Source organism: Mixophyes fleayi, chromosome 2 (genome assembly GCF_038048845.1).
Source record: "Mixophyes fleayi isolate aMixFle1 chromosome 2, aMixFle1.hap1, whole genome shotgun sequence".
Taxonomy (NCBI): domain Eukaryota; kingdom Metazoa; phylum Chordata; class Amphibia; order Anura; family Limnodynastidae; genus Mixophyes; species Mixophyes fleayi.
Window position 1 is genome coordinate 116,962,684 of NC_134403.1, and position 22,103 is coordinate 116,984,786.

The 22,103-nt window shown below is 36.6% G+C and overlaps 1 long non-coding RNA gene across 2 annotated transcripts in view; it reads left to right on the forward strand.

Annotated features, from left to right (window-relative positions):
- LOC142141414 (uncharacterized) overlaps window positions 1–21,557 on the forward strand; it is a 38,881-nt gene extending 17,324 nt beyond the window's left edge. The window contains exons 2-3 of one of the 2 annotated variants that reach the window (XR_012688665.1): window positions 20,098–20,276; window positions 21,177–21,557. This is a non-coding gene — a long non-coding RNA (uncharacterized LOC142141414). The remainder of the gene's footprint in view (window positions 1–20,097; window positions 20,277–21,176) is intronic. The other variant, XR_012688664.1, reaches the window with a different exon arrangement.
- The last annotated feature ends 546 nt before the right edge of the window (window positions 21,558–22,103 follow it).

Below are 22,103 nucleotides of genomic sequence, written 5' to 3' on the forward strand. Positions count from 1 at the left end.
AATGCATCAATATCAATTGTAGTTGAAGCTATTAAATAAAAGTTATTCATGGTTAATCTGAAAACATCTCCTATAAGTAACATGTAGTCTGGTCATTAACATAAAATATCATAGATAGGCATTAGAAAGACTCTCAAATAGGCAAAATCACATAGATATGGGTTTTGCAAATGGGGAGAATAGAAATATAAATGATAGCAGGGCCATCAAAAGGAATTTGGGGCCCTGGTAGAGCAACTTTATGGGCCCCCTCCATAGATGAGCAGGATAAGAGTAGTATGCCACCTGAATGTGCCGCTGAAGGGACCATAGACACATAGTGTTGAGGGAGTGGTCAACATGGGGTTTGGCTTCGCCTCTTTGGACATGCCATATTATGTATTAAAACTGTTTTGCTCTCACCTCCATATTATTCAAGCTTCCACAACCTGGTACTGGACTCTTGTTTGGGTCTTGGAATGTTGGGACCTTTTTGGAAAATGTATAGGTGCATGAAATATGGAAATAATGAGGAAATAATAAGTAAGCACAGTAACTCAGATCATGCAGCATATAATACATATATTATAATAAAAGTTTACATGTACCTACGCCACCTCCAAATATATTACGCATTCCCCAGCCACCCCATCTTTCTTCCACAGTCTCAAGGTTTTCTTATTGTGCACTTGCTGAGTGAATAAATATTTCTAAATTCTGTACATCATTGCCTTCTATTTAAACCTTTATGTCTCACATTACCTAATTTAAATGCATGTTCTTTATGGCAGGAAATCCGCTCCTGATGTGTCTTTAACTATTCCTATTTTACTGCAATCACCCACTTGCTATGGAGAGCTGACAGATCTAGTGCCAGAAACTTTACTTTAATGATTTGCTGAGGTGCTGAGCATCACTGTCAAGTTGTAATTGCATATTACAATGTGTATACAATATCCTCACCAACTGAGTTAAACTTAATCTTTTTTATCCTTTGTGGAAGAAATACAATGCATAACACATGTGTAGCTTAACAAATTAATCAATAACATACTGCAAGTTTCATATATTTGTTCAATAATGCAACCCCACTTTAAAATAATAAAGGAATTAGAAATGTTTATTTCCCCTCCACAGCCCTGCTGTTGGCATACTGCCTTAGAAGTCAGTACACTTTTTGCATTTACAATAATATGTATCCTGAAAAAAACATATACAATACACACAATAATACTGTAGGTTTAAAACATAACTGGGGTTGTGGGGAGGGGGGAACAAATGGGCTAAAAAGTATATGATCACAATACACACTCTGGGCATAAGTTTGAGTAAGTAGCAAAGACAAGGAGCAAATTTGCATCTGGACAAACCATATTACAATGCAATGTGTACTAATTGACTTATTGTTTTGCATGCAAGGAAAATAGTGGCTGTTTTTTCATTTAGCACACAAATACTTAAATGCTTTGTTTTTGCACTAATATTAAAGTTGATTTACGAAATGCCGTATCCCAACAATAAATTTGTCCCTACATTTATTAATTATTAAGGCATGAATAGGGAGCAGGACATAAAGTAAGTCCAGATCAAATAAGTTAATTTTAAGGTTTTGTTAAATAAAATAGGATGAATGAGTTTTCATGCTTTTATGCTTTTATATATATTTACTTACTATATTCTGGTTTATATATTTATAAACGAACAGAGACCTCAAGTGATTGGGGCTTCCATTAGCCAGCAAATATTAATTTCTTGTAATGTTAACTAAGCAAATAGATTATTTCATAGTAATCTCTTTGTGTGGGACCTGTTGTCCAGAAAGGTACAGCAGTTGAAATGTGATACCATTCTACTAATTGGGTGTACCTTTCATCCACCAATCCATTCCATATCTCTTGGATTTGTCTATTATTTTTCTAAAGTTACAATTACAAATATGCATGCAGAAGACCATAATTGTAGTATTAAATACAGTGGCCAGCAGAATTTACGCTAGCTGAATGAAATAAAAAAACCTTTGCAATTTCCAACTTTTGCTGCCATCCTTCTTCTTTTCAAACAGTATGTAATGTATAATGTGTGAACTGAATATTGTTAAAAAATCCAATTAATACAATACAATATTGTTTTAAAGTATACATTTGTATCAGTCAATTGAGCATTTAACAATACAGTAAGCTGGCATGATTGTTTAGAATTATTTTTATTTATTTATTATACTGCTGTTCATCAACCACATTGACTAGGGCTTCCATAAGCCAATTCAGCCATTCATTTCACTAAGGCCATTCCTTTGATCTAATGTTAACTATGTAAATTGGCTATTCAACATTAATCTGTTGTTGTTTTCTTCTTTCCCCAGTCATTTGACAATTGTACACAGATAATTTTTGAGTTCTAATATGAGTTGGTTTGATATATTATTAATTTATTCCGGCTTGTATATTATTATTATTATTATTATTATTATTATTATTATTATTATCATTTATTTGTAAGGCGCCACAAGGTATCCGCAGCGCCGTACATGGTACGGACAGTAGACTATACAGGGTAAAACAGTACAGAACAATAAACATAAAGTACCAGTACTTCAGAAACTCCAGGCAGGCAAATACAGTAGAGTCGGTGCGGAAGAACAGGTATAGAGACAGGAGGGAATAGGGGCCCTGCTCATACGAGCTTACTAAAGGAGGGTAAACAAAATCAGGCACAGAAGGGAGCCAGTGAAGCAACGGGGAGAGAGAAAGGGGCCAGGGGAGAAACAGAAGAGGCGAGAGGTTAAGTGGATGGTTGGTAGGCCTTAAGGAACAGGTGAGTTTTTAGTGCCCACTTGAAGGAGCACAGATTGGGTGAGAGACGGATGGCGCGAGGGAGGTCATTCCAGTGAAGGGGGGCAGCACGGGAGAAATCTTGGATTCTAGAGTGGGAAGAGGTGATCAGAGTGGAGGAGAGGCAGCGATCATTGGCGGAGCGCAGGGAGCGGGCGGGAGTGTGAATGGAGAGGAGGTTAGAGATATAAGGGGCAGTAGACTGGGAGAGAGCCTAGTAAGTGGTTGTGAGGAGTTTGAAAAGGATTCTGTAGGGGAAGGGGAGCCAGTGTAAGGCAAGACAGAGAGGGGAGGTAGAGGAGGAGCGGTGTAAGAGGAAGATGAGTCTCGCAGTCGCATTGAGTATAGAGCAGAGGGGGGCAAGGTGGGAGCAGAGGAGGCCAGTAAGGCGGAGGTTGCAGTAGTTGAGGCGGGAGATGATGAGAGCATGGATGATAGTTTTGGTGGCATCTTGAGAGAGGAAGGGACGGATGCGGGCAATGTTACGGAGTTGGAAGCGACAGGCTTGGGCAAGGGATTGAATGTGGGGGCAAAAGAGAGAGAGGAGTCAAGAGTGACTCATAGGCAGCAGAGTTGGGAGACAGAGGAGATAGTGGAGTTGTTAACAATGATGGAGAGGTCATGGCGGGAAGGGAGTCTGGGTGGGGGAAAGACAATGAGTTTGGTTTTGGAGATGTTAATTTTAAGAAAGCGTGAGGACATCCAGGAGGAGATGGCTGAGAGACAGTCAGTTACACGAGACAGGAGGGAGGAGGAAAGATCAGGAGAAGAGATGTAGAGTTGAATATCATCAGCATATAGGTGATACTGAAGACCGAACGAGGAGATGAGAGCCCCAAGGGAGGAAGTATAGAGCGAAAAGAGTAAAGGGCCAAGAACAGAGCCCTGAGGGACTCCAACAGGGAGAGGGGAGGGGGTGGAGGAAGATCCAGAAGTGGATACAGAGAACGAGCGATTAGCAAGGTATGAGGTGAACCAGGCATGGACAGAGGCAGAGGCCGAGAGAGAGAAGAGTTTGCAGTAGGACGGGGTGGTCCACGGCGTCGAAGGCTGCTGAGAGTTCAAGGAGGATGAGTATGGAGTAGTGACCCTTGGATTTGGCTGATAGGAGATCGTTGGTAACTTTAGCCAGGGCTGTTTCGGTAGAGTGGAGGGGGTGGTAGCCGGATTGGAGAGGGTCAAGGAGGGAGTTGTCAGAGAGGTGTCTAGTGAGGCGGCTGCAGACAATCCGCTCAAGTAATTTGGAGGCATATGGGAGAAGAGAGATTGGGCGGTAGTTATGTATTGTTACCTCAAGTGACCACAGCTTCTATTAGATAATGCAGCCATTCGTTTTGATGTGGCCATTTATTTCCTATCAATGTTATCAACAATAATCTTTACAGCACTTCTTAAATATTCATAAATGTACCAATTGATGATCAATTGTTAATAGGGTAAGTTAAGTGTATTTTTTTTTACAGTATAGTGTATATTACTTCTGTTAAATCATTCGTATTGCCATTGCTATTGACACAGATCTAATATTGCTTTTGAGGACACTGAATATTAAGGAGATGGTTGCATTTTGGCAAGCTAGCGCGTATAGTCCCAGCACTCTTTGTACCATGGGGTGAAAGATAATTTTAGAGTGACCATGTGAACATAAAGTATAAAGCTCTGCAGTAGACACTGTAGAAAACATGACTTGAAATGAGTAGAGTGACTAAGAAGAGCAAATTTAATACTAACATTACTTTTTATACAGGCCTCTCCATTAATGGCTATATGAAACCCATGAGAAAGTAAGTGCTAATGTACTATATGGTATATGCTATTTTATATAAATTATGGACCATGTACAAAAATAAAGTCTCTCATTTTTTAATTGTTTCATTTGCATGTCATCGGGTTATGGCTGAATGCTTATAGCAAGCAGTCGTATTGTTTAATAAGTTTTTATTCTAAATATATTTTATCTACAATACTTACATTCCGATTACAACAAAATAATAGAAAGAAAAAAAGAATAATTATATTAAAGTGAAAAATGAGAATGATTCAAGGAGTTTTTATATTAATTAAAAAAGTTAACCTTTTTGTTAATGTTTCAGTTACTTATTTGTATGGTTTAATTTGTTTCTGTATTGTTTTCATTGTGTTATTATTAAAATTGTGTTGTTTTCATTTTGCCTTTTTACATTTGAATGGTAATTCAATGGAATTTTTATTTTTAGTGCTCTAATTTTGACTGGGGATATATTATTACCATTATGTTCCTGTTTTTATAAATCGACAAACTTTTACTTAATATTTATATAGCTACTTAGTACAATTAGTGAAAAGTGAGCAAACATTATTTATTATTTACTAATATGATATACAGTAGATATATATATATATATATATATATATATATATATATATATATAGTGTAATAAAAGGAGGCATTTAGCTGGCAATATGCAGAGAAAGCAGGGAAGTAGAGTAAAACATTGGCACAGTTATGTACCTAGGTGGAGATTAAACCAGGTAAAAACATATGTGTAGTTTAAAATTGGTTTACTTACATGATTTAAAAGCTGCTTCCTCTCAGCAAACGGACAGGGTGGGTCTGATAGTCTCAACAGAGCCAGGGATGGGCGTTTCCTTTTAAAGAGAAGGTGGGTGTGTCACCTGTCCATTAAGCTAGGCCTGTGGGAGGAGTGTCAGGTATAAAACCCTGCTTGTTTCATTGTTCAGAGAGATCAACGCTGGGCTAGCTGGCTGATCTGGACAGAGAGCTGGACTATGTATAGTAAGCGTTGAGGGTCTCCATAATTGCTGTGCAAGTATACGGTGTCAAAACATTATTACCATCCTGACGATAAAGAACCATAAAAAGGAAGAAGTTGTACGCGTGTGCTTCTGCAGTAGCGGGCTCTTGCCACAATATATATATATATCAATATATAGTGGCATCTAACCCAATATGTGGATGTGTACAGTCTTATATAGCAGTCTTAACTTGTAACGCCACCGAAACCAAACCAAAATACGAAGTTAATCCAGTTCCAAAACCAAAACCAAAACATGGGAGTCAGTGAACATCTCTAATATATATATATATATATATATATATATATATATATATATATATATATATATATATAATGTGTGCTGACTCCTCTTTTGGTCCTAAAACATTATTGAGCTGCTTTTGTCCCTGTATTAGTATTTCTTGAATTAACATTCATATACAGTTATTTACAGTCTATTTGATATTGATCTCTTCACAGCTGTCCAAATTTTTCACAAATTTTCTGTCAAAGGCTGCAATGATCAGGCAGGCTAAAAATAATGACAAAGTAGCAGTAAAAATACATGGCAGTTTACGAAAAGATAAAATCACCATTTCTGATTTAATTTTCTTTTAATTCAGTTCCATATCTTACATTCAAGTCAATGTTTTGGTCCTACATTAGGACCTTTGTCAAGACAACCATATAGAACAGTGTTGGCTAACCTGTGACACTCCAGGTATTGTGAAACTACAAGTCCCAGCATACCCTTCCAGCAACAAGCTGGTATATATATTGGCAAAGCATGCTGGGACTTGTAGTTTCACAACACCTGGAGTGTCACAGGTTAGCCAACACTGATATAGAACAACAGAAAAGACTGTTATTAAATAAAGCATATCCTGCCAAAATAAAAATGCCAACAGGCTAAATGGCGGTATCTCATTTTCCCAGACACAGATAAAATACTGACAATGGGTCTGATTCATTGCTGATGTTATCTTGTGCATAAGTTGCGATGACTATTTTAAGAACAAATGGAAAGATAAGAAATTCGCAATTCAACAAGGAGAAGAAAGTTCAAAGACACGCCCATCTTAGGTCTTTTGCGCAAAGGAAAGTAAGATGCAATGGATCTTAAGTAGTTAGTTCACTTTAAGATCTGCTTCTTAAGATCCGCTTTCTTCTTAAAGATAAGAAAGTGTTACATAAGGGCAAATGTGGGAGGTGCTAAAATGTTAAAACACAATTGGAGTGTTTTATGCAGGACAATTGTAAACTCATTATTCATTTTAACACTTACATGTTTTTATAGAACCTGAGACAAATCACTTTGAAGAGTTTTTAATGAACTAAATCAACAGACCTTCTTAGTTCAAATCAAAGAATCAAAGAAGATCTAAGAATGTGGATGCAAGTTCATTGCATAATAATTCGCTAGCATAAATATACATGCATATTAAAATTTGTGTATTATAAAAATATATATCATGAAAGTTTCAAAATAGATACATAATATAGTACATACAACCTCCGCACAGATAAAGGTCATGAGACAGGAATCAAACTCATGACTCCATTGTTGGAAGGTGGATTGGCTAACCACTAAGGCAATGTTCAATTGGAAATAAAAATACATTTTATCGACTAGAGTGAGAAGCACAGCAATGCAGCATGTGTGCAACAGATGTTAGAGCTAGATAACAGTACTTCAAGAAAAAAGACAACACAACACACCCACTCTTCCTTATTACCCAAAAATATACTTCAGTTAAGCTCTGCACAGGTACCTTTGGATTAGCACTTCTCTCTCATAACAGTGGCATCATGAGTTTGAATACTAAGCAAGGCCATAGCATCTGTGTGCAGCTTGTGGGCCTTATTCATTAATGAAAGGAACACAAGAAGAACTTTGCAAAAACCAGCCTATGTTTTTTTTGCAAGAGCTAGTATTTAGCTAATATGAAAAGTAATGGCTTGTTTTCATGTAACACACAAACACTTCATAGCTTAATTTTTACTCTGTCGTTCAAATGTGATCTTACTACCACAATGATAAATCTGTCCCCATATTTTAGATGTATCTCCCCCTCAAATGCAACTTTGATAGGGCAAGGTACATTTTTAATTTGAAAAAGGATTGTGGCCCACAGGTCACATTCACATTATTATGTGCATGCTGACATCTAATACTATGAATGGCCTAAGATTCTGAGGGGGGTGGATTGAATTTGAGGGGACAGGCTCCTTGGAGTAAAATGCAATATTGTCTTGAAACCTTGCTTTTTCGCCATCTATAGCTTGTATGTTATGTTATGTTATGTACTCAGCTTTACCAAAAATGCAGACCACAGTGAAGCAGCACGGTGGTTTAGTCACTCGCACTTCTCATTTACAACACTGGGGTCATGAGTTCAAATGCCAATCATAGCCTTATCTTTGTGGAGTTTGTATGTTCTCTTCCATGTTTGCGTGGGTTTACTCTGACATTCTTAGTTGATGTACGTGATGCTCTTTTTCAAATTTTAATCTGACCTCATATTTAACATTTACTTCCCCCTTCAATGCAAGATAGTTTTGGGAAGGTGTTCATTTGGTTTGGCATTTGGCATATATCTTCCTTAATGATTCAGGCCTCCAAGGGAATGGAAAATGTCAGATTGACTTTCATTAATCTGGTCCTCAGAAGGAGGGTGAGGGGTGTTACAGATGTATGAGAAGTGTTTACCGCTATTCGCAATTTCAGACACCTCTATCTGTAACAATTTTAAACTTTCTTGCGTGGAGTTTTTTACTGATGCTGTATAGTTTATTCACTCCTTTCCTGTTTTGTGCTGTTGGATTTGGCAATATATAAGTTTTGTTAGATAAAACATGACAGCGCGAAACAGAGGGCTCCACGGGTTAATGTTCTCAATTGGGATACTAATGAACAGTGGAGTTCGATACACTTCACAACGACTGCAAAACACAGAAACAATACATTTAAAAACCAATCTGTTTTAATATAAATATAAATAATACCAAATGATACCATAAAATCTCAAACTTGAGAACAATCTACTTGTGATTTAGTAATATACTTCCCAATTGCATCAATGGGGTAGAAACTCAAGGACCATATAAGTGTTTCTGTATGTTCAGATAATTCCAAAAACCTTTCAGACCTAATTAAATCAACATGTCCAATGATTTGACCCCTTGCAACTATCTGATGATTGAATGTCCCGTAATTCTCCAATGGTTATAGCACTTTGAACTGCCGGGTAAAGTTAAAGTCCAAACTCATCCTCTGAGTACATACACTGCAATTAATACATTTGCCACACTGTGGATATTAAGCAAGTTACTTGCCTTTTGAAGTGTCCACATGTAGAGGAGAAAAGTTCCTCAATTTCAGCGTCTCTGCAGTCAGATGTCCCGATCGGAGTGAGGTGCACACCTCTCAGCTGTCCGTGTAGTACTGTTGGTAACAGAGAAAAGTTCCGCTTTCGCAATATAAAATGACTCACGATAGTTAAGTGGTCTTAATAAGCGGTATGGATCATCGATATAGAAACACTTATAGCTTTTGGGCCAATGTTCAAATAGCGACGCGTTTCATCCCCTTTGGATCTTAGAGCATATAGGGAATATCAGACATGCTCACCTGGACCAACAACGTTTCAAACCACTCACCACGGTAGCACGCCATTTTTTACAAGTACATGAAGGAAAAACTGAACATTTATGTGCATTTGGCATAGAAAAAGTATCAATAGGGATAAGAGGAGGAGACATTATGAAGGAACTGCTGAAAAGAGAAAGCAGGTGGATATTTTTACTTCACTCCCTTATGCCGTATGGACTCAATGAGAATATAAATTATTATTGCTTTCTGTAGAAACATTCTCTGGAGATCTCAAAGAGAAAAGAATATTTTCCTTGAAAGGAATGAGAACCATTCTCTATACTTTTGTAGAAATACGTGTCCATAGATTTGCAATAGGGATATACATATGTGTATCTATATACTGTTGCATGATTACAGTATACTAAGGATATTTTTCTTCACTACATATTAGAAAGGATGGGTGAATAGGATTATGTATATTTTCATTTTATCCTAATTATTTTTTGTGGATTTATTATTGTTATTTTTATCATTCTATTCTATTTATACCCATATAAGATACATGTTATATCATAGATCACGTTTGGATTTATTTAGTTAACCTTATGTTCTTAGGTGTATTATTTAATATTAGATGTATATTTATAATTATTTAGGTCACAATAAGTAACTACAAATCATAAAAAATAAAAAATAAAAAATAAAAGATATAAAACATTAAAAAAATATAAAAATAAAAAATAAATAAAAAATAAATAACAAAGAATATAAAATAGAAGGCACTCACTTTATAATTTTTAATAAAATTTAGTTTATTCATTTTGAATAAGCTAACATAATAATACGAACATATATCACATGTATTACAATTTATAATTTATATTTCACTTTAATAATATTTGAATTCAATAAAGATTAAAAATCATAAAACATACTATAAGAATATACACATAATATTATAAGAATATATGCACAAATAATATAAAAATAAAAATAAATAATAAACATCTAATAAAGAATAAAACATAAATAAAAAAAATAAAAAACAAAAAATTGAAAATAACAAAAAAACAAAAATTGAAAATAACAAATAAATAATAAAATGATATATAACAAAATACACAAATAAACAACTAAAAAACAAAAAGGTTAAAAATAAAATAATAAAAAAACATTCATAAAAATAATAAATAATAAATAATAAATAATAATTCAAAAAACAAAACGAATAATAAACCATCAATAAAACGAAAATTAATAAAAACATAATGAATGGTAAATAGAGAATAAAATTATAAGTAATAAATAATAAAATGGTTAATGAATAAAAGAGAAATAAATAAACAAGAAATAACAAATGAAGAATAGATATTAAAATAGATAATTAATACCCACTAGATTTTAATCACTTATCTGAATTACTTACCTTATATTCTGGGGATTCATTTTGCACATCACTTATTTCTCTCTCTTTTCAGAGTCTTAGGGTTTGGTTTCATTTTTATGTTTATTTTTCACTTCATTTGTCATTATAAACACAGTCCCTTTATTATTCATATTTCACTTTAGTATAATTTCAATATGTATTTTTCTTTTCACGTGGTATTTACATTATATCCTTATCCACACTTCATAATATTATCTTTTTATCTATATAATCATTCAATAAAAGTGGTTCTCTAATGTATTTGTACATAATCCTATCAATAATCGTTTTACCCTTAAGTCAGCTACTATTTCCCTTTGAAGAACGTATGTATATGTCCTTAGTATAATGGGATCCCTGTGATCCAATACACAACTGGCTTGAAAAGCCATCAATCAACAATTATCCAATACCATTGGACGCCTACAGTATAAAGAGATAGCCCTATCTCAGATGGGTAATTTCCCATGACTAAGCCGATCACGGCAAAACGTACGTCGGGTCACGTGTGATGCGTGACGTCACACACCCGGAAGTGTGAAGCCGGTCAGCGGAGTTAGCCGCGATCGTGTCACACTCTATCTAATGTTGTAATTAATTTTGAATTTTGCAGTGCGCTTTGTTTAGGGTTTTAACACCAGGGCAATACTGCCTGACAAACAGGAGGTGACTAGAGGTCCCTTAATATCGCTAGTCAGATCTTTACTATCAGTATGATTAAAGGCAGAACTGACTCAATCCCTAATACAGCAGATATGTGTTAGAAGGAAATCCTCTGTGGTTATGATAAAGTTAACCCCTCTCTTTCACACATTGCATGAGAGGGTGCTGCGTTAGAGTACCAATCCTGATTTTTTGGAACTATACATACACTTATTTAAGTTCCTTTGTATGTTTATGTCAGACTATCACACCTGAGTGGTTTTGATAATTATAACCCCTACAAGTGCATTCTTACACTACGGTTATTCAATTTAGAGTGGACACACTTGCTGGCTATATGTGACACACTATGTATCGATGAATATAGGGAAAGTAATTAAATCTCAATAAACTGTGTTATTTTGAATGTCATTGATACAATGTCCATAATTATGGGTATTATTCCCAGTTAATTATAAGTGTCACAATTTTGTGACCACCGGCTTCTCGGAAGGGTATTTTTAACCATTTCTATCACTTATCTTTATTTTTCATCACTTCTTTATTTTAATATTCGCCGACTTTGATGTTATCTGGTATATTCCATTTTATAGATAATTTTCAATAAAATTTGTTTTTAAATAATTTTTCAAGGGACTGAAGTGCCTCAGTTAACAATCTCTCCTAGGTGATTCTTTTCACCATTTTTCTCTTGATATTAACCTCGGTTGTGAGAGCACCCCCTCATTATGTATTTCCTACATAATTATAAATAATTCTTAGGTACATATGATGAGGAAATCCTAACCTTAGAGCGAGATGGATTTGCTTTTTTCTAATTCCAAAAACCTCTCAGACCTAATTAAGTCAACATGTCCGATGATTTGACCCCTTGCAACTATCCGATGATTGAATGTCCCGTAATTCTCCAATGGTTATAGCACTTTGAACTGCCGGGTAAAGTGAAAGTCCAAACTCATCTTCTGAGTACATACACTGCAATTAATACATTTGCCACACTGTGGATATTAAGCAAGTTACTTGCCTTTTGAAGTGTCCACATGTAGAGGAGAAAAGTTCCTCAATTTCAGCGTCTCTGCAGTCAGATGTCCCGATCGGAGTAAGGTGCGCACCTCTCAGTTGTCCATGTAGTACTGTTGGTATCAGAGAAAAGTTCCGCTTTGGCCATATAAAATGACTCACGATAGTTAAGTGGTCTTAATAAGCGGTTTGGATCATCGATATAGAAACACTTATAGCTTTTGGGCCAATGTTCAAATAGCGACGCGTTTCATCCCCTATGTGAGGACTTTTTCATAGCTCTCTATATAAGTTTTATATAAGTTTTGATTTTAAAAACATTATTGGGGTCAGTACAATGTAATATAGGTCAAAATGATTTTTTGTGGTACTTGTAAAAAGGTGATTCTCTCTGACATAAGATAAGCCATTTTTTCCACTCTCTTTATATTATAGATAAATATGTCTGATGCAGGGCCAAGTACTCCAACAGCTATTGTGGAAACAAGAAGGCGGCACCATAGTTTTTCTGACTGAGAGATTGCATTTATTTTGGAAATGGAAATTGAAAAATTCGATGGAGCAACCAGTCGCCTGTCCAGGGGAATTTTGGGCTCCGGTACAGCATCTTCATGGGGCCCCCTATAGGTGATTAGCATGTAAAGTCATGGGGGTGAAAGGGCGCCAAAGGGGGTGTGGCCATATAATTGGGGGTGTTGCTGTGCATCATTGAGAGCGTGTCTAGCAGGTGAAAAGCACTATGCCACCCTCCTACAGAAAAATGCATTACTCACACATGTCCCCTCTGCCCACATGCTTTAATCACATGTGCCTCCCTCTGCCCACATACTTTAATCACATGTGCCTCACTCTGCCCACATGCTTTAATCACATGTGCCTCCCTCTGCCCACCTGCTTTAATCACACATGCACTTCTCTGCCCACTTGCTTTAATCATAAATGCACCTCTCTGCTCACATGCTGTAATCACACTTGCCCCCCTTCTGCCCAGTTCTTTAATCACACATTCACCTCTCTGCCCATATGATTTAATCACACATTCCCCCCAGGTCTAGTCACACATGCCCCCTCTCTGCCCAGCAGCTCTTGTCACACATGCCACCTCTCAGCCCAGCAGCTATAGTCACACATGCTCCTCTCTGCCCAGCAGCTTTAATCACACATGCCCCTCACTGCCCAGCAGCTATAGTCACACATGCCCCTCTCTGCTCAGCAGCTTTAATAACACATGCCCCTCTCTGCCCAGCAGCTTTAATCACACATGCCCCTATCTCTGCCCAGCAAATTTAGCCACACAAGCCCCACCTCTGCCCAGCCTGTCTACACTGTGTACCATGTGACCACTGCTGTCAGATGACACTGTGATGTCATAGTGATGTGTGATGGTACCTAAGCTGAAGGGAATTTAGCGACTACAATACCAATCCCCCTCTGCACTAGCGGGTGCGCCTGCGCGACACCCACGAGCAAAAAAAAAAGTATTTTTTTTTCAACTATAGATCTTCAGTGTGGCCCCAGGCCCCACAAGACCGGCCAGGGCCCGTGGAATTTGTACCTGCCCCCCCCCCCCCTCTGGGCACCCTTGCACCTGTCCACTTCAGAAAAATACAACACTGGGAAGGAATCACAGTGCAAGTGAACGCCATCGCTCCATGCCGGAGGATGTCCCATGAAGTGCAGAAATGGAAATATTATTATCTTTTCAAATCCCCCCAAAAATTTGGTTTAGTGTAAACATAGTATAAGTCAGCTGATTGTTACATTGACACATTTTTTACCTGTGTGTGTCATTTATATTTGAAGGCCAGATTTCTACCTAGGAAATGTCCATTGTGGTGTCCAAGTGTAGTCATAAAAATTTACATGTTACTTTCTTACAATTATCCACCCAGGGCAAGGCACACACATTTAGCAGTGTGTGTGTGTGTGTGTGTGTGTGTGTGTGTGTGTGTGTGTGTGTGTGTGTGAGTGTGATATATGTGTGTAAATTGAAAGTCAACAATGTTATGTTCTATGTTTTTTTTGTACATCTGGTCTGACAATAAACAAAAGTTAAAATAAAAATCATTGAGGGAAGGAGGCATGCTCAAAGAACCGGTGGTGGCCCACCACAAGATCTACAATTAACCCCACTGGAGGAGCAAGCTAGTGTCAGCATTTCAAAGGAGTTTCTGGTTGGAGTGGGCCGAATTGATACCGGCTGCGACCCACCCCTAACACAACCATTATCTCCCCTAGGTAAATTTGGACTATATACTACTTGTGTCTGCTAATGTTTATGCTGTGTTTAGGAACATGTGGCGCCTCTATCAGTATGTGGCTTAATGCTATCTTACCAATAATACTTAGTTCATGCAGCATATCATACTGACTCTTACTTACACACTGATTCTCAAATGTGTAAATCTGTTGTTTAAATCTAGCCATAAACATAATTATGGTTCTTTGATAATTAAAAACCAAAAATAAAATTAATTTTCCTGGGTGTTATGTTGGAATACCAATGCATGTTTTTGCTACAGTCCCTATAGTCATAATCATCTAAATGGATGCATTACAATTGGCATTAATTAAAATAGGAAACCTATAGTTTTTTTTAAAAAAAATGTAAGCATCTGGTTTGTTTTTATTTTTAGAAAGCGGGACGAGGAGGAGGATATTTTTTAGGAGCGCTCTAAGCTTGATTTATTGTTTATGTACTCACACTTATTTAAACCTAATAGGACTTTCAAACATGGTGCTTGTCATTCAAGTCTATATAATGTATGAAATGCTCAATCAGAATGTTGCCTTAGTGGTTAGACAATCCACTTTTCATCAGTGGGGTCAGAAATTCGATTCCTGACCCATTTTGTGGAATATGCCTATATTGCATGTTGAAATTTGTGTGGACCTACAACACCGACAAGCAACTGTTACAAAATAAATTTAGTCCAAATATAAAATATCCACAGATAAAAGTAAAAAACACCTAAGTGCCAAGAAAAAGCAGAAGGAAAACAATGACAATCAATTTTAAATCCAATTATTATTATTATTATTATTATTATTATTATTATTATTATTATTATATTATACACCAATGAATTTCCATAGCAAATTATTTAAAGTGTGCATCTACCAAGGATTAAGGACTATAATATTTCATAGTATAATTATTGACATTAATAAAAAATTATAAAAGAAAAAAAGTTTGTTATGAGAGAAGTTCATGTTCAGCTTTTCTTTCTAGTCTATATCATGCACATATTCTTCCCACTTGCATACTGGCTTAGTGGTTAGACAATCCCCCTTTCAACAGTGGGGACTCACAGCCTTATCTCTGTAGAGTTTATAAATCTTTCCCATGTTTGTGTGGATTTCCTATGTGTCCCTTATAGAAGAGTATGCTTGGTTTAAGTTCGTATAAATTAACCTGTTATGTCTTTCATATTATTAGTAGCCGTCTTTTAAAATATCAAAAAAGGCATAGGCTGCTAGAGATATGTATTTTGAAAAAAGAGTGCACATACATTGTTTAATGTTTGATATTAATATAAAATAAAATTAAAATTTTTTTTTTGAGTGAAGTGTATTAAGATGTATGTTGTGCATATTTAGTTGTGAGTGTTTTAAATGAACTATGCTTTTTGAACAGTTTAGCGCTGTTATTCAGCACTGCTGCTATAGTTGTTTTGGACTTAAACATGACCCTGAGCTTCCTTAAATTTAAGCAAGAAGTTAAGAAAAACTCTAAACAATTTTTCTTATCTATTTGATAGATCCAGAGGCAAACGCCTACTTTTCTTAAGTCAGTACGATCTCCGTCCCAATATCTACCCATTTCCCACCCTTTCCCAACCCTTTTTTCTTTAGTGTTCGGAGAACTTCTTAAGTACAGTTAAGAAGGATTTTCATTTTAACATAAGAAAATCTTAACTTACGTAATGGATTTTCCTTCTTATCTCCCTTTTCTGGGCATGTGCAGAGAATATTTTTGTAAGATCCATAAAAAACAGCAGATAAGATCAATAATGAATCAGACCCATTGTGATTGCTGACAGTGAAAATGCCAATTCTCACAATGCCGATATTAAAACGGCAATGCCAGTGGGTCCACCGGCAGTAAACAGTATTAAAAATAAATAAATACATGTAAAAAAATATGTGCCTCTCCCTCCCCAGACTTTTTTTGCAGACCCCAACTCGCAAAGGAATCCAGCCAAATGCTGACCAGCCTGGTGCTGGTTGACATCATTTCCGGGGGATCCCCTGCTGTTGGTTCACCTGCTATGGTGCCACCAGCCCCAGCCAGCTAAGCCTAAGGCTGATTGAAAGAGAATAGGGGGACCCCACTCTGTTTGTCCCCCCGAATTTCCTCCGACTAGCACTAGACTGGCAGCACTTGGATTAATATGACTGGGGAGTGAGGGGTGTTACAAGAATTTATTTTTAGCACAGTTCACTGCCGGTGAGTCCAGCAGCTGTATAGTAGGTGCACCCAATGGCATTGCCATTGTAATGTCGGCATTGTGACTGTCAGCACTTACACTGCTGGCAATAATAATGTTTGTATTTTACCTGTGTCTGGGAAATGTATATACCAGCATTTAGCCTGTCGGCATTTCCATGTTGGCAGGATAAGTGTCTGTCTTTCTTATAAAATATGACTACCACTGATTAAAAAAAAAAAACATGGTGTTACCTGACTTCTTATGCAAACACAGATTATCTTCAGCTGTAGCTCACAATTTATCAAAAGGTTATAATCTGCATATCTTTGCAAAATATATGAGGCAATGGCTCCCTTGCATTCTCTATGAGCCACTCCAAACAATATGCATTCCACCCTGGAACACATAACCAGAAGTGCCAAACAGGAAGTGCCAGAGCAGGACTCACACAAACTGGTTTTCCCTATAACATCCAAAAACAGCGATTCTTAGGTGAGTCACATGGATAGCAGGTCTATATTCCTCATGAGTACCAAGTACCAAGGAGGTGCAACAGCGCATCTCAACTATCTTATGCATACTCCAGCAGTATGCCTTCCAGTTTTGAATGCAATAACCAGAAGTACAATGATGCACTTCCTGTATAGCAAATGTTTTGGTTACATATTTTTCTGGAAGGGACATTTTTTGGCTAGTTTCAGATCAGATTTACCACAAAGAATCGCATCATGTTTTGTATCTTCTCGGAAACTCCAAATCTTGGTTCTGTCAGATTTCTTCAAATGCGAACTGCTCGTCATATATATATATATATATATATATATATATATATATATATATATATATATATATATAGTGGTCAAAGTGGAGGTGTAAACGACGGTTTGCGACTCCTCATTCTGCCTTCATTGTAAAAGTTTTAAATTCCATTACCATTACACTTTTTATAGCCTCACTTCTAAATTTCCATACCGCCACTTCTAAATTTCAACTTTGCCCAATCTGTTTATCTATCTATCTATCTATCTATCTATCTATCTATCTATCTATCTATTTATCTATCTATATAGTGAGAGATAGAATTGTTTGCTACACCACTCCTGCATAGGGATAGGTAAATCTCAAGGTACAGACTGCAGACAGGGTTAAATTCCCACTCAGTTTTTCCTACAGCACACAGACACATGGGTGCACTACTTGGGTGTGATTACGGAGGTGTGTTGTTGTGAACAAAAGAATTGCGAGATCTGGTTGGTGGGGCCACCGACACTGAGTAGCAGCTGGACAATAGCTAGGGCTGGTGGGCTTAGCTAGTGTCAGGAAGCCATGGAATATTTGCCGATTGTGCTACAGAGTTGTTATGATGAAATTAACAATTTGTAAATAAGACCAGTGCAAGGAGTCACTAATTTGGTAATTCATATATATATATATATATATATATATATATATATATATATATATATAAAGACACATTAGATTAAACGCTCTCACATATATATATATATATATATATATATATATATATATATATATACATATATATATATATATATATATATATATATATATATATATATGAATATATGAGAGCGTTTAATCTAATGTGTGGAGAGGAGCAAAAAACAGAAGGTGTGGGCTGTTGTTGGGCTGGATAGCTAACGTGTCACTGAATTCCTGTCATATACTTACAGTTGCTACAGGCATTGCCAAACACTTCATTATATTTCAAATTATTGAACAGGTGTTTTTCCCTATTCTTCAGATGGTAGACTTGCCCATAAGCAATTAGAAATGAAAGTAGTCAGAAGACTGACCTGTAGTCAGAAATGTGAAGAACGAATTACAATAATAAAGAAAGTACATGTGAATTACCAAGCATAGTTTTTTTTATGTTTGTATACTTGAACAGTATGAAAGCTCTATAAATATATACATAGAAATATATACATGGGCATCACGGTGGCTAAGTGGTTAGCACATCTGCCTTACAGCACTAGGGTCATGAGTTCAATTCCCATCCATGGCCTTATCTGTGTGGAGTTTGTTTGTTCTCCCCGTGTTTGCGTGGGTTTCCTCCGGGTGCTCCAGTTTCCTCCCACACTCCAAAAACATACTAGTAGGTTAATTGGCTGCTATCAAAAATTGACCCTAGTGTTTCTCTGTCTGTCTGTGTGTGTGTATATGTTAGGGAATTTAGACTGTAAGCTCCAATGGGGCAGGGACTGATGTGAGTGAGTTCTCTGTGCAGCGCTGCGGAATCAGTGACGCTATATAAATAAATGGTGATGATGATGATGATAGAAATACATACACACACACACACACACAGACACGTTTACGCAAACATACAATGGTCCTGAAAAAAAGAATCAATATGATTTTTCCTCCCTTAATGTTGTATCCTTAGATGTAACAAAGGATCAGGGGTCACTTACATAAAATCAGCATCAAACTTTCTCCAAATGTCAAAATCCAGGAGAATCGAAAAGGAAAAATGAAAGGGGAACTGGCATCAGCTGGTATATCATAAGCAGCAAGTAAGATAAATGAGCACAGAGCAATGCAAGGAAAGGGAAATTCAGTAAACTTAATTGAGAAGTCAGAGATTTGTGTCAGGTTTCGTGGCTGAGCCGCAAGGAGACAAAATGATCTATATGTATCTTGCTTCCAGACATGCTCCACCTAAAGTAAATATCTCACTTGTTTAGAGCATAGCTCAAGATTTTAATGACAGCATCAAAGGGTTTAAATTCAAACAATTGTTTAGATTCTTGCTAACAGCCAAGAACAGTAGATAGAAATGAGAAAATAGAATCTATTTACTGGATTCTGAGTGAAACAAGCAATTGTTTCACTTTAGGGATTGACAAATAGCAGTTAATCTTTGTAGAACTAATAACAGTATAAAAAGTGACATGATCCCAAATATCTATCTATTTATCTATCTATCTATCTATCTATCTATCTATCTATCTATTTATCTATCTATCTATCTATCTATCTATCTATCTATCTATCTATCTATCTATCTATCTATCTATCTATCTCTCTATCTGGCTAATGCTGCTCCTTACCTTTATAAATACACACACAAAACATTTTTGTAAAATCATTGCAAATGACTCTTTTGTGTACTTGACTGTTCCTACTGATTAGATTTTCCTAATTTCGTGGGTTTTTTTTGGTTAGTTTATTTAGGTTGTTTGGGGGGCAGTTACCATTTATAATGACTTTTGCTATTTCAAATTGACTTGATTTTCTATTCATTTGTTTTATTTGCACTTAGTGTTAAATTACTAGGAATATACTTATTAATCTAAGCAACAAAGTGTAACTGCAATGCCACCTGAAAGGCAAATGTCTGTTGTAGGAGTAACTGCACAGCAAGAAGCAGCAAAAATAAGAAGGGCGGAGCGGGTTAAAGCCAAGTGACAAACTATCACTGATGACCAAAGGGAACGCGAACATGATCATCATCACCATGCAAATATGACTCTTCAGGAAATTGCCAGTCCCAGAGAAAACAATCGAAGAGTGAACAGGTCAGAGGTAATATCGCATTAATGCCAACAAAGTCAGTGAGCAAGATGCCACGCCATTATTGATGTCGATAAGTTTGATGGAATAAATTTTAATGCTCATAACTGTTATCCCATGAACACTATTTGCAAATTTTGCCACGCAAAGCATTTTGTGGCTTAGCAGCCATCTGACAAACTATTCGAGCAATGCTGCCACAAGGGTAAAGTCAAATTGGGTGCAATAAGGTCTGCCTCTGTTATTGAGCACTTAATGAACTATAACATGAACATTCAAAAAACACTCTTATTTTACTGTCATTTTGATGGGATTTTAACTATTCTACTACAAGTAATTTTTTACCTAATAAGTATATTTTGTACCTGGTGCTATATGACATTTAACTTCAGTCAACCAACTAATGAGCATTGTTTTCAGTACTGGAGCACACTCATGGCTACCAGTGGCATGTCATTGTTTTTGGTTGTCCACCAGCTTGAGTAAAAGCCTAAAACAGAAGGTCAATGTGGGTTAATAGCAGGCACTACTACATGACATCTTCCACCAGCTAAAAATATTTTGTTTTGTTAATTTGTTAATAATTTGTTATTAACTATTATATTTGTGTATGTGCATGTTCAATCCAGTATTAGCATGGCTACTCTCCCATCACTGCCAGCAAGGTAGCAGTCCTGCTTCAGTGTCACCCAGCTTTCCAGAAAGACATGCAAGGAACAAGTTTGCAGTCCTTCACTATAAGTTCAATACCTTGATCAGTCCAGTAGGACACAAACCCATAGTCTGCCCTTTCTTCCAGTTTTCACAATGTCACTGCCTTTGATTCCTGTTGTGTTTCGCCCAATCACTATCTCTTAGTACAGGGCAGGCATTCGCTCTTCTGGCTCCTGACTGGAGGCTCTTTTCTTCCAGATGCTAGATTGGGACTGAAATATGATCTATCTCCATCTAAGGCACCTTCTGGTGGTGGATTAGCAATTTCTGCAGATAAGGAGATAAAGAGTTTATTGATATGATATGATCGAATCATACTTGATTATTGCAAGATGCTTTATAAAATATTTTTTTCTTTATCAACAGGTTAGGTCTGTGTTCAAAGGCAGGTGACCTACACAATTTACAGCCAGAGACTTTGTGATGGTAAAGATTTACTGAAGAAAGACTGCACTTACTCCAAGTGGAAAGGACCAATATTAAGTGCTTCTTCCCAAAACAACAGCAGTGTAGTTGAAAGGTGCAGCTACCTGAATACATGCTTCACACTGTGTGGTTCCAAAGCCAAAGGGCAACTAACCAACATTATTTACAATAAAGGTCTTTCTCTCTGTATCATGCTTGTCTTATCATATTTTACTCAAGTTGGATGATGAAGCAAGCCAGCTCTTTGTTGACAAACCAAAATATTCAGGTCTGTGAGTCCCAGGGGTAAATGTATGAAACATTAGTTTTTGCAAGTCGCCGGAAATCGGCGACTTTACAGGGGTAATTTAAAGTGGCGATGGCTTTAAAAGGCAAACTTGATTTTTCTTTTTACCAGAACGCTCTGGTTTCCAAAGTCAGAGGTGACCAATTTATACACTCAAAAAAGCAATGACATCACAAAGTTACACAGTTACAGTACTATGGTCCACATTCATAAGTTGATGGGTCATGACCTCCTAAGAACTCGACGCACCATTGGCTGATTCCTCTGGTCATTGTTCCTTGAGGTGTGTTTAATCTATTCATGTGTGGCCAGGTGTCCTTTACTCAGGCACCTGCCTCTAGACCTGTATAAACTAGTTCTTTTATGACATCTCTGGAGTTGCTTTTTGGTGTATGAAAAGTAATATTAGTTAT